Below are 12811 nucleotides of genomic sequence, written 5' to 3'. Positions count from 1 at the left end.
CAGCCATAAAAGATATAGCTATAATCTAGATTCCACCCCCCCACCCCAAAGCCTCATGAGCTCATGAGTGGGGCCTTTTGGAGCTGGTTGTATCTAATTTATGTGATGCTGGAATTAGTGGTGTACGGTCCCTTAAACCAATCAGACCACTGATTGGTTTAGTATAGATCTGGTTGTGGATAATAGGAAGACCCACCCTGGGTATGTGTGGCATCACACAAAACCTTGCAGCCTGGATGTGATAAAAAGGAAAGGCAGGCTTCCCTCACTGCTTTGCTGCCTCCAGCCTGTTCTTCCATGGACTGTTTCTCTACTACTATGCCCCTTTGCCATGCTACCCTGCCTTGGAGCCAGCTATGGGCTGGATCCTCTATAAACTGTGAGGAAAAATCAACCTTTCCTCTGCTAACATGTGGATGTTGGGTATTTTGTCTCAGCAATGAGAAAGTAACTAAGATAAAAGAGTTAGGGCTAAGGTTAGAGTTAGGGCATGGGCAGAAGTGGAGAACATTATGTTTTGGGAACTAGGTCAGGCAGAGCCAGATAAACACCAAATGGTTTCACATGTATCTTCAATGTGGAAAGTTGAATTGATAGAAACTGTGAAGAGGATGCTGGATACCAAAGGGTAGGAGAGGAGGGGAAGGTACTTGGGTAAACAGTGATAATCAATGGTCACTAAGTTAGAGTTACATAGAATTGAGAAGTCCTGCCGCACTGCAGCACAGGGGAAATGTAGATAAGAGTGAGGTACTATTCATCTTATACAACTTTATTTTTAAATATCTTTCACTTATCTACACTGCTTTCTTGTGAAAGCTATCTTCTAGTATGTAGCCTAAAGAAAAAGACAAAACAAACTTTTTCTCTGAATCATTATTTGGCATTTGACTCAAAAATAAGGGTTGCAAGACCCTGGCAATGCTTGACTGCTGTACTTTAATGATAAGGCACTTGCTAGCATAAAAAGCACTCTACATTGATTTTGAGCTCTGCAACAATGAAAAACAAATCAGAAACCGAAGTATAAATCTTTAAATTTTGCCCAGTGCCATGTGAACTAAAAGTACTTGCAGTATTTGTGCCTCCAGGGGAACAATCATTTTTTTTGACAAGTTGCTTGTATTTTTTTTTTTTTGACAAGTTGCTTTTAAAAGAAAGATACACTAAAGAAATTTGAAACCAGCCAGGTACTTGAACTGAGTATTTGGCATAGAATCAGCAAGGAGACCAGGAAAAAAAAAGCCTACCAATTCCACAGAAGCATTCCTCCTGCTGTATTCCACATGTTCTTCTCAAGGGAAGCCTCAGATTCGATTGCTTGCTAAGAGTTTTATCATCAATGTAGAGTGTATTTTGAAAATGTTCAGAAGATGAAGACTTTCAGCTCTCAAATATTTCCTCTAAATTTGGTTCAATGTTCATTGTTGAAGAAAAGGAATAGGATAATAATGTGACAAAGCCTAAGAAAACTTCATAGCTAACTGTGCATCACTGTGTTGCCTCCTACTCATTACTGAACACTTCTGGGAGTTAACATCAGGAAGTTTCTGTCCTCAGCTGTTTTGGAATTGCAGGGAGAAGGCAGATTTGTGACCCAGAGATGAAGATGGTGAAAAAGAAGTGTTTTCCCAGGCAAAGCCAAGACTTATGATGTTGATATCTTGAGTTCAAAACTGTATTATTTGCCCCATCCTATTGAATTATCAGAAGTTTAGCACTTATAGACATGCATTGAAGAGCCAGGGAGGAAGACATACACTTTCAGTTTACACCCCCAGTGGCCCAACTCATCCAACTAGGCAATACTTTCTAAAAGCATACTCAGCCACTGAACCCAAAGTTCAATGAAACCACCAATGAGTGCAATGCCAACATAATCCAGTCATCTTCCTAAAGCCCTGCCTCTGAATGCATAAGGCATTTAGGGAAGGTTGTAGATCTAAACCATAGCATTCTGGCATTGACCCCCTAAGTCTCATGTGCACCTCTTCAGGCAAAACACATTTAGTCCATCCCTGAGAGTGAACAGTCTTAACAGTCCCAGCAGCACTGAAAAGTTCAAATCCAAGATCTTCTCTGACCCTTAACGCAAATCTTAGCTTTGAGCCCCTATGAAAACAAAAAAAAAGTTTAACACATACACAGTGTAAATATTCCCATTCCAAAAGGGTAAAATAGATGGATATGAATCATGCCAAAGTAAGAAAAAACAAACAAACAAACAAGCAGGGCAAGCATTAAATCTGGTAGCACCTGGGACAAGTGTGGTGAGATGATCCACATTCCCGGCATTCTGACAATTATGTTACAAAAGTTCTCAAAGTGATTTACTGCCCTCTCAAGGCCACACCGCCTGGTCTCTCAGACCTTCCTCTAAATTCTGGATAGAAGTCTCTGACCCCATGTCTCTTGCGTTCTTCACATCTGTAAAATCAGCACCACATAGATGATGCCAAGTTGTGTTACTAGTATGAGCAATTATATAAGCCCCCATTTATCATGGCTGCAGAGGCCTCTGTGGGCCCAAATGGCTGAGAATGGTGACTATAATCACAGAGAATCAATTCCCTAAGTATCTCTTTTTGATAATAGGTCCAGCAGCCCTCTTCTGAAATGAAAGCATTACAATTTTATACTCTTGAGGTTGTGAAGGAAGAGACTTTTTTTTGGATGATTTCTGAGATGCCCTTAAAAACCCTTTCTATTGTCTTGATGCAAGGTATTTATTTTCTTTTTAATGTTAATCTTTTTCAGCAACCAAGTTCTCCTTGGCCAAAATTTACAGGTTACAATTTTGCAGGATCCAATATTACAAGACCCAACTTTACAGGCACTTCTGTTCTGGACACTAACTTTTTTCAAATTATTCATCTCCAATTTTGGCCCTGATTCTCACAGTAGATATGGCTAAAATCTTCCAGCAGTACCTTGCCACAGCCTCAACATTTGGCTGCCTTGAGATTTCCTCCAATAATTTAATTCATCCTCTGCCTTCCATCTTAGTCATATGCAAAGTCTTAGGACATAAGAAAAATAAAGAAATATTTTCAACCAGAGCACATAATGTCATCTAGCTACAAATAGAATCCTTGTTCCTAAGTGAAACTTCCTGAACCCGATCCTTATCACTTGCATTTTAATCAGCATTCTGGTTTCTAATGTCTGACCAAAATCTCTCATCTAATTTGGCTGCTTACACAATTCGGGGACTTCTTTGGCTGGCATCTATAAACCTTTAAAACTTCCATGAAGCAATTTGAAAGCCTTTTACTCCATATGATCTTTACAGTTTGGCACAAAAATCTGTTTCAGTCAAATTCCTTATCATTAGAATACACAACACACACAAATTAAAAGAGGAGAGGTTTATTTGAGTTCACAGTCCATAGCTGGGTATCACCAAAGCAGAAAGGACATGGTGAATGGCTGCAAGCAGAGGAAATATCTCATAGTTCTAGTCAGGAAGAAGAGAGAACAGTGGAGCCAAAATAGAGATAGATCCCATCTAGGTCATGGCCCAGATACTCACTGCTTCTAACTAAACACTGGGGCACTGAACACACCAGGGGATGAAACCACTATTGAGTATAGAGCTTATCCCACTCCAATCACCTTCTAAAAGCCTCATCTCTGAGAGCATGAGGTATTTTGTAGATATTCTAGGTGTAAACTATAACAATAGCTCTCAACAATTCCAACTTTTTTCCAAAATCCAAGTCCAAGTGCAAGTCTCTTCTGAGACTCAAGATAAATTCTTAGCTGTAAGCCTCTGTAAAAACCAAATGAATGTATAGAATTGTGAGGGAGAATGGCACAGGATAAAAATTTCCATTCCAAATGAGAACCATAGAGGAATAAAACATAAAAAGATGAAGCAACACTGTAACTTAGCAGGGCAAACATTAAGTCCTATAGCTCCATAGCTGGGATCCAAGTTACATGTCTGAGAGATGTGAGTTCTATTCCCATCACTACTACCTTGCTGATTCCAGCTGCATGACCTTTCTCTTGTACTGAATTTACCCACTGCCTGCTACTTAGATGAGCAGATGTTCCAAGCTCTTGGCATTTTCAGCTTTCTATGGTCACCACTGCACCTTAGGCTTGATTTGCAACTTCATTTGCACTGCCCCATAGAGGCTTTTCATCAGGTCTCCCAGATACTCCCTTGAAATTTGACTGAATGCCTCCATGACCCCACAACTTTGACTTATATCCCAGTAAAATCATGGTCAAATGGACATTGTCAAGACCTACAGTCAGTGGGAGCAATAGCAATGCTGTCTTGGGTCTTAGCTATAGTAGCTTCTGTGTGCCTGGAAGGTTAAGCGTGGTGAAATGAATCCCAGGGAACAAAATCCCTGGGAGTTCCTCCTCATGAAGGATTTTCAGGAGCTGTCCATTTGCTTTCTATTGTGTAATGAGAAAAAGACCATTTCTGAAAATGGCTTTAGGGACCAAGAACAGACAAGTGTTTGTAGTAGACACACACACACACACGCTCAGCTAGATCTAGGCAATAAATGAAAACTCTATTCATATAGAAAAGCATTTCTAGGTACCAAAATTTTATAGGAAAGATATTCAGACATCAGAGTCAGGGAAGGTGTTTGTAGTAGACACACACACACACACACACACACACACACACACACACACACACATGCTCAGCTAGATCTAGGCAATAAATGAAAACTCTATTCACATAGAAAAGCATTTCTAGGTACCAAAATTTTATAGGAAAGATATTCAGACATCAGAGTCAGGGATTTAGTTCAGTGGTGCCATTGCCTGCATTGCAAGTGCAAGGTCCCAAGTTTGACCCCCGATATAAAAAAAAAAGAAAAGATATTCAGACATCATAAGTGACCATGTCAATCAGGAGTCTGAACTGAAAGATTCACAGAGTGAACATCCAGATCTAGAAACAGGGCCAGCTTCCCAGAAGTCCCATTCTGCTTTCTGGAAGAATCCACACCTAAAGCTCACCCCTTTCTTCTACCACATAATGCTCTTTTATTAGCAATGTGCAATCTACTTTGAAAATGTTCTGTTCTTAGGCATTATTTCTTTCTAATTGCTTCCTGTCTTTGATGATAAATTTGGGGATGAGACAAGAATGTAACAGAGTGAGAAACCTGGGTCCCTCTGTGAACTGTTCATCAATATAATGCCTCCTATTCATCACTGAACTTTCACTGAAATTAGCAGCAGGAAGTTTCTGGTCTCAGCAATTTACAGAATGGAAGGGCGAAGATAGAGTGGTGCAGTGGGATGGAGATGAGAAGGAGCTCTTTTATAGAATAGGAGGTTCTGGAAAGATGGAGGACCCATAGCAGCTGGGAACAAAGAGCCTATGGGTCCTCCATCTTTCCAGAACCTCCTATTCTGACTAATTCTTATCAGGGTAGCTAGTTTCTTCTTTCTCTGCCTTCCTTTTCTTCTTTACAAATAAAGTGTCTTCCTTCCTTTTGTTAAACTTTATGTAATTCTTTACTGGGGCTGACTTTATGATCCTAGTGGACTCCTCACCCAGGAGAACAGTGGCGCTCATTCTCCAGATGTGACACCAAGAGCCATATGTGACAAAATCAAAATGCAGTAGAGGCCTATATATAAGGAACACTGAATTTGTTGGAAGAAAAAAAGTAGTTAAAACTCTCAAAGACGAAGCCACAGATAAGTACTTACTGAATAGAAGCCTAGTTGCATAAGAAATAATGTTTAGAACCAGTAAATGATATATCAAATTGAAAGGGACAACTTAAAGAATGGGAAAAAATTGCCCACTACACCTCAGAGTACTAATATCTAGAATATATAAATAACTAAAAAAGTTAAACTCTACATAGTGAGGATATACTCCTAAGTGAAATAAAGAAGTCACACATGTGTAAATACCGAATAGTTTCTCTGGTGTGAATAAACTGTAATAGTTCATAAGATCCTAATGATATAATGGCTAATGTGAAATAGGAAGAAAGGGGCTAAAGGTTTAGGGAAAGTGGGAAGGGTAGGGGAAAGCTAATAAGGGAAAAGAAAAAAATATGAGAAAATGAAAATAGAAATGAAGTGTTTGTAAAGGCGGAGGGAGGAGGGATGAAGGGAGGACAGGGACAAGGGGAAAAAATGAGAACCAAAATCTGTCATGTAAAGGTGCAAGATCCCAATAATGAATGTAACTGCACTGTATACCTAAAATGTACCAATAAATTCAATGAGGAAAAAAAATAAAAAAGTTAAACTCCCAAAATGCAAGACTAAATTAAAATGGTGTATACAAATGAATAGATACTTCTCAAAAGAAGAAATATAAATAGCCAATGAATACATGAAAAATTATTGAATATCTTTGGTCATTAGCAAAATGTCAATCCAAACAACACTGAGTTATCACCTTACTCCTGTAAGAAAGACTTACAAAGAATCAATAAACAACAAATGCTGGACAGTGGACAGTGGTATATGCATAGTCATATTTATGGCAGCACAATTTATAAGAAATAAATCACGGAAGCAGCCTTTATTCCCCTTATCAGATAAATGGATAATAAATACGTGAAATATATACACAATAGAGGACTATTCAGCCATCAAGAAAAGTAAATTAGAGTAATTCATAGAAAAGTACTTTGAGGCCATAATACCAAATGAAATAAATCAATCACAGAGGGTAAATATCACATGGTTCCTTCTAATATGAGAAACCAAAACCATAACTAATTCAAGGAGCAAAACAAGAATCATATTAGTAGACAGGAGGATAGACTGTTGAGCTGGGAGGGGATTTGGGGAAGAAGGGAAAGAGGAGAGCAGAGGCAGTGGTAGTAAAAGTGATCTGTTTTTGTGGGAGCTATAAGTTCTTTTTTTTTTTTTTTAAACAGGGCTTCATTATGTAGTTCAGCCTGGTCTTGAACTCACTCTGTAGCCTAGGCTGGCCTTGAACTCCTGGCGATCCTCTTGCCTCGGCCTCCCGAGTACTGGGATTACAGGTAAGTGCCATCATGCCTGGCTAGTTATCCTTTTTAAATTTAAAGCTCATAGGTAAGAGCTCAAAAGTGCTTTTTATTAAAACACCACTAATTTAAAAATATGTCTAAATTTTGCAGGAGATGAGCCAAAGGTTTGTTATGTCCACCTAGCCATGCCCCAGTCTTTCCATCAGGACATTTCCTCTCTATGTTGCGAATCAAACAGCTACCAACATTTAAAAAATATACAAAACTATGAAGACATTTAAATTTGGGCTTTAGAATTATCACAATTATTTTCAGAGTTTCATAAGCAAGTCCTCACAAGGATGGGCATCACAGATGGAGTTTCCGACTCATCCAGCTTTGCCCTCATCAAGGATTCTGACTCTGATTTTTCTGTGTTGGGAGCAAGAACAGTAGGATTGCTGTTCCCAACCAAATCACCCACCATAAGTAATTTCAGTTTGGTGTGAGAAGCATACAGTTTTCAAGAAAATCACTTAACTATGTCACTTTAAATAATATTTTAAGAACAATATTTTGAAGGCACAGTAGAACATTTCAGTTATTTAAAACGTGTGTAAAGTTCTAAGGGAAACTTGTACACTCCTGGTAGCCTTTCCAAATAAAAATCTATAGTCTCCAGTTTCTATTTCCTTGGGGTGAACTTTAAAATAATTTAAAAAGATGAAGTCCCTCCCTGGGTAGTGCTTCTAAACCTGACTGTCTTTGCTCTTTTCTCAGTTTTATTCACTGCCTAATTTTGTTACCTTTTCTCTTCATTCAAGTTTTTCAGTATTTACCATTTATGAAGATAGCAAAAATAATATATTCTGGTTTTACATGATTTAAAACATAGAGTGGACAGCATCTTGCTAAGTACTTAAATGTTTTGGCCAAAAATGTTTTACTCAAGACGTTGCCATATATTTTACCATGGCTATTTGTATTCTAATCCTACATGCTTTAATATTTACTTCATAAAAGCTAAATATTCTCTTATATAACCACAGTGCAGTACTTAAAACCAGGATTTAATTTTAATACAATACTATTACTTATTAGAACAGCTCATATTATTTTCACAACTGTCCCAAGAATATTATCAATGGCAAAAGTAAACACAAAGTCATACAACTGACTAGTATTCAAGTGTCATGTCACTTTGGGTAACATCATCCTCTAAAACTTCCTGACACTCCATTTTATCACATTGATACTTTTGAAAAGCATGTAATTTTTTTATAATATCCTTTCTATAAAACTGGCATGTTTGGATGTTTCTTGCGGTTAACTCAGTTGTTGGCTTTGGTGAGACCCCCAGTGAAGGATGTTGAGCATTGTGTGTACCACTGCTGGGCATGCAGGAGCGTCTCATTGATCCAGTCAGCTGCCTTCATGTGATGTCCACTGTGTCCATCTGAGAGTCAACACCCTGTGAATGCTTCACCCTTGGACATTGGTAAATCTCTGGCTATAGCATTTTGGGATAATGCTGACATTTAGCTGCACTTATATTTTCAAATAGTTTTAGCATTTATTGATTTTTTTCCTAAAGAAAATATTGCTGTGATATTTGCTAAAGTGAGATTTCTGATTTTATTTTAAATTTATTAGTTGAGTTTTCAAAGCAAGTTATTCTCTTTTTATTCTCTCATGCATTCATTTCAACTGTGATCTCATGGATTTTTTTTTTCTCTCATTGATTGAGTTTATTGGTACATTTTAGGTATACAGTACAGTTACATTAATCATTGGGATCTTGTACCTTTACATGACAGGTCTTGGTTCTCATTTTTTCCACTTGTCCCTTACCTCCCTTCACTACCTCCTACCCTCCCTATTTATAAACACTTTATTTCCATTTTTTCATTTTCTCATATTTTTCTCTCTTCCCTTATTACCTTTCCCCTACACTTCCCACTTTCCCCATACCTTTAGCTCTTTTCTTCCTATTTCATATTGTCAATTATATCATTAGGATCTTATGTACTATTATAGTTTTTCATCCCAGAGAAACTATTCGGTATTTACACATGTGACTTATTTATTTGACTTAGGAGTATATCCTCAATATGTATCCATTTTCCTATGAATGAATCTAATTTCTCATTCTTTATGGCTGAATAGTATCCCATTTTATAGAAAAACTGTATCTTCTTTACTAATGGATTTTAATACATTCAAAAGGCAATAAATACATCTCTTCTCGGCCTTTTGGCTAAGATCAAGTGTCAAAAGGCAATAAATAATATTTAAAGTCATGATTTGGTTCACATCTCAAATTTTATCACCTTTTGAGGGAAAAATCATTCAATATGGGTCCCTATTTTACAAGTTATTTTGATTGAGTGCTTTTTCAAACAGCTCTACCCTCTGTTCTCATCTTGAACTTTCTCTGATCAGCCACGAAGTCAAGCTGTTCTCTAGAGCCTTGTTACTTTGACAAAGAATGATATGAAAATGAAGGGAATAAGTAAACATTACCAATCTAACATCAGAGACAACTTCTTACTGTTTGAGCCACAGTAATATGTATCTTAGAGGGATATTCTTTCATTTGTAGCATGATTATTTTTAGTCTCTATTCTGTGCCAAGGGCACAGGTAGTCAATGAATAAACATTCACAAGAAATGAAGGGTTTATGAATGATCAAGGCCTGTTTTTTTTAGAACAAGCCAGCATTGCTCTAATTTCTGAAAGAAAATGCTAAATTATGCTCTTCTTAAAACTAATCTTTGCCTCAGTACCCTATTTGTTTATATTTCTTTAAAGGGTGTAGAGAAAGGTCATTCTTGACCGTGAAATGAACAATAGAATGATGACCTTTGGAGGTAGATGATTATAGAAGTGTTACTGAAATATTATGGGAAGAATTCTCTTTTTAAAGGAGGGCGGTAGATCTTTCTGAGCTTTGAGTATTATTTGTTGTTTATTGTATGAGGTATTGCATTACCACTTATAGCAAAGGCCTTGCACAGCCAGTGAGCACATGTGCAGAAGAATGACTCTTCTCTTGGCTGGGGGAATGAGGGGATGTGCTCAGAGAGCAGAGTACCCAGTCCAGGGAGTCATTTACTACAACCCTGAGTATAAAGAAGCCCTAGACAAGGAAGGGAAGTGACTTATTCAGTGCCTCACAAGTTGCTCCTCATCCTTGGTCTCAGAAGGGAATTTTGAAAAGATGAAGACAGCACTAGGGAAATGGTGAAAATTGGATACAGAAACATGTCTAGTTGTTCTCTTTCTCACCGCGCAGCCTTATTATTAAAGTAATTAAGCCACAATTGAGCCGGAGATAACATATGAGCATTAATTGTGAAGGGTGAAGGAAAGTTATACATCAGGGAATGAGATCCTACTGTTAGTTTTGTTTTCCTTGATAGGCGACACAAGTGAAATCTGAAGACTTTACAGTTTATGATGCCCAAGAGCTCTACATATCCTCAAGGCTCAAATATGACCTGGGGAGAATCACATGTCCAGAAGGACCAACTCAGCATTGTCTGCACCACAGCCACCAAGGTGAGCCAATCTCACAAGCCCTGGGTTTAACCACCTGGGCCAGATTTATTTTTCTCAGAATCATAAACCTTAATCCCTGTTTTATTAAGGTGAGAAAAAGTGATGAGATGGCTTGTTGCCGTCTTCAGTTCTCCTCTAATGTTGAAATGTCTGTAACTGGTCCAGAAAAACTAAGGAGATGGCTTCCATGAGTTTTAACTCATAAAACATTCCTGGATACTATTATAATTATCAAACTGTGAGATAGAAGTGAAAGAATTATTTGGACCAACGTCTGCACCATTACATGTAGTGTAACTGTCCATATACAGCAAAAAATTTGTACGATGCAAATTTTTTTGCAGTGCATATCATTACTGAGGTTTTCTTTACAAAAGTATTTTCTGGATCCATGTTTTTCTGCCTAGGAAGTAAAATAAGAAATTATTTGATATCTAAAAGGAAAACAGTGTGTTTCTAATTAGGTTTGACATTATAGGTATCTTAGTTATTTCTCTTGTTGTTGAGACAAAATACCCAACACCCAAAATTAAAAGGAGGAAAGGTTTATTTCTGCTTGCAGTTTGTAAGGCAGGTCACCATAGCAGAAGGGCATTACAAAGGAGAAACAGTCCATGGCAGGCAAAAGGCAGCAAGCAGTGAAGTAATGAAGCAGCAAGCAATGAGCAGCAACAACAGCCTCCCTCTTTCGGTCCCTTATACTTTATCTAGACAACCTAACCTTAGGGAGGGCAACAGTCACACCCAGGACGGGGCATCCTTAATCCTAGCATTGCACTGTGAAGCAGTCCCAGCATCACATCTTAATCCCAGCATCATGCACTCTAGATACAGCCACCTCTGACCACATGAGTCTTTGAGGGAGACATCTGGAGGAGCCATAACAATGGGGAACATTTTAAAAATTATATGTTCAGTTTTGGGGGAGGCATAGACCAGCAATATATGCACATTTTTCTTATTTGTTAGGTATTTCCAAATATTAGAATGCTTCTTTCCAAAGGAATGGCAAAAACAATAGTGGCTTTTAGTTCCAAAATTGTCTTAGATATACAGGCAGCAAGACTGTTGTTTATCTGGTGAAGATGGTCTTATGTCTGCCAGTCTATACCAGCAGTTTTCTCACAGTGGCCCAGGCCATCAACATAAGTCTCCAATGCTCCAGGTGGTAGAAATTGAAGATGAGTTCTTCATGGCACAACTTTCTCATGATTCTCTTGTTTGGGGCTCTCAGTTCCACGATAAGCAAAAATTATTGTCTATAATCAGAAATATATTGGCACGAAGACACTACAAAGTAGTAAAAGTGAAAAGTATTGTTATTTCCTACTGGAAAAATTGACAATATGACAGATTTGCCTTACTTTCACAGTTCTGTGGGATGATGTATTTCAGGGTGTTCTGGGTGAGGCCAGTGGTTACAGGGTGTTTCTTCTCCACAAACACCACCAGCCTGTTCTCCACCTACAGAGCTCCACATTCCTCTGTGAACTCCCCCTGAGTTGAAAGCTGCCTGTAGCATTCTTCTAACTATGCTTTGTTTTCTGTTCTTAAGCTGATTATTTTTTTCTCCATGCTTTAAATTCACCTTTAGAGAATATTTCCATGTTAATTAAGTGTTTTGAAATTTCTGACCCTTGCTTATGTGATTCTCAGTGCATTAGTGCTGATTCATAGAGATGGACACTGGCTGAATGTTGGTATCTCAATGGGAGAGAGACATATTGTGAGAATGTTTATGCCACTTAACTTTTTAGTACATTGGAAAGAACTCTTAATTTTGGTATGCTATGTGTAAAAGTTAAACAGAGTCTATATTGTTTAGATTTTTTTTTTTTTTTTTGGTACAGGGGATTGAACTCGGGTCCTTGCAAGGCAGGCCACCGAACTGCTGAGCTAAGTCCCCGGCCCGAGTCTATATTGTTTAGACCTAAGATTTATTCTCAAATGACAGTGATGGTGACCTGCACCCCAGGCCTAACATGAAGGTCATAGAAATGTAGAGTTACATAGAAACCTTGTTCTTTACCCTGCCACCTTCAAGAAGTCACTTTAATTATATTTCTGCAACTTGTCTTCACCATTACTTTTTCCATCATAGGGAGAAGATAAAAAAAATTTTGCAATGCTATAAAAAATATCATTTTTTCCAAAGTAATTTCATTTCTAGGATTTGATCCTGAAAATATATATGTTGCTTGGGAAATGCAATGAGAAAAATGACAATGCCTTGTTCATTATTTCATAATCATAAATTAAATATGAAACTAGCAAGGAGCTTTTTTTTTGATATTTAAAAATAACCACA

This window comes from Fukomys damarensis, unplaced genomic scaffold, assembly GCF_012274545.1.
Source record: "Fukomys damarensis isolate Sample0158 unplaced genomic scaffold, DMR_v1.0_HiC HiC_scaffold_16, whole genome shotgun sequence".
In the NCBI taxonomy this organism is placed as follows: Eukaryota; Metazoa; Chordata; class Mammalia; order Rodentia; family Bathyergidae; genus Fukomys; species Fukomys damarensis.
Note: the sequence above shows the minus strand (reverse complement) of the source record.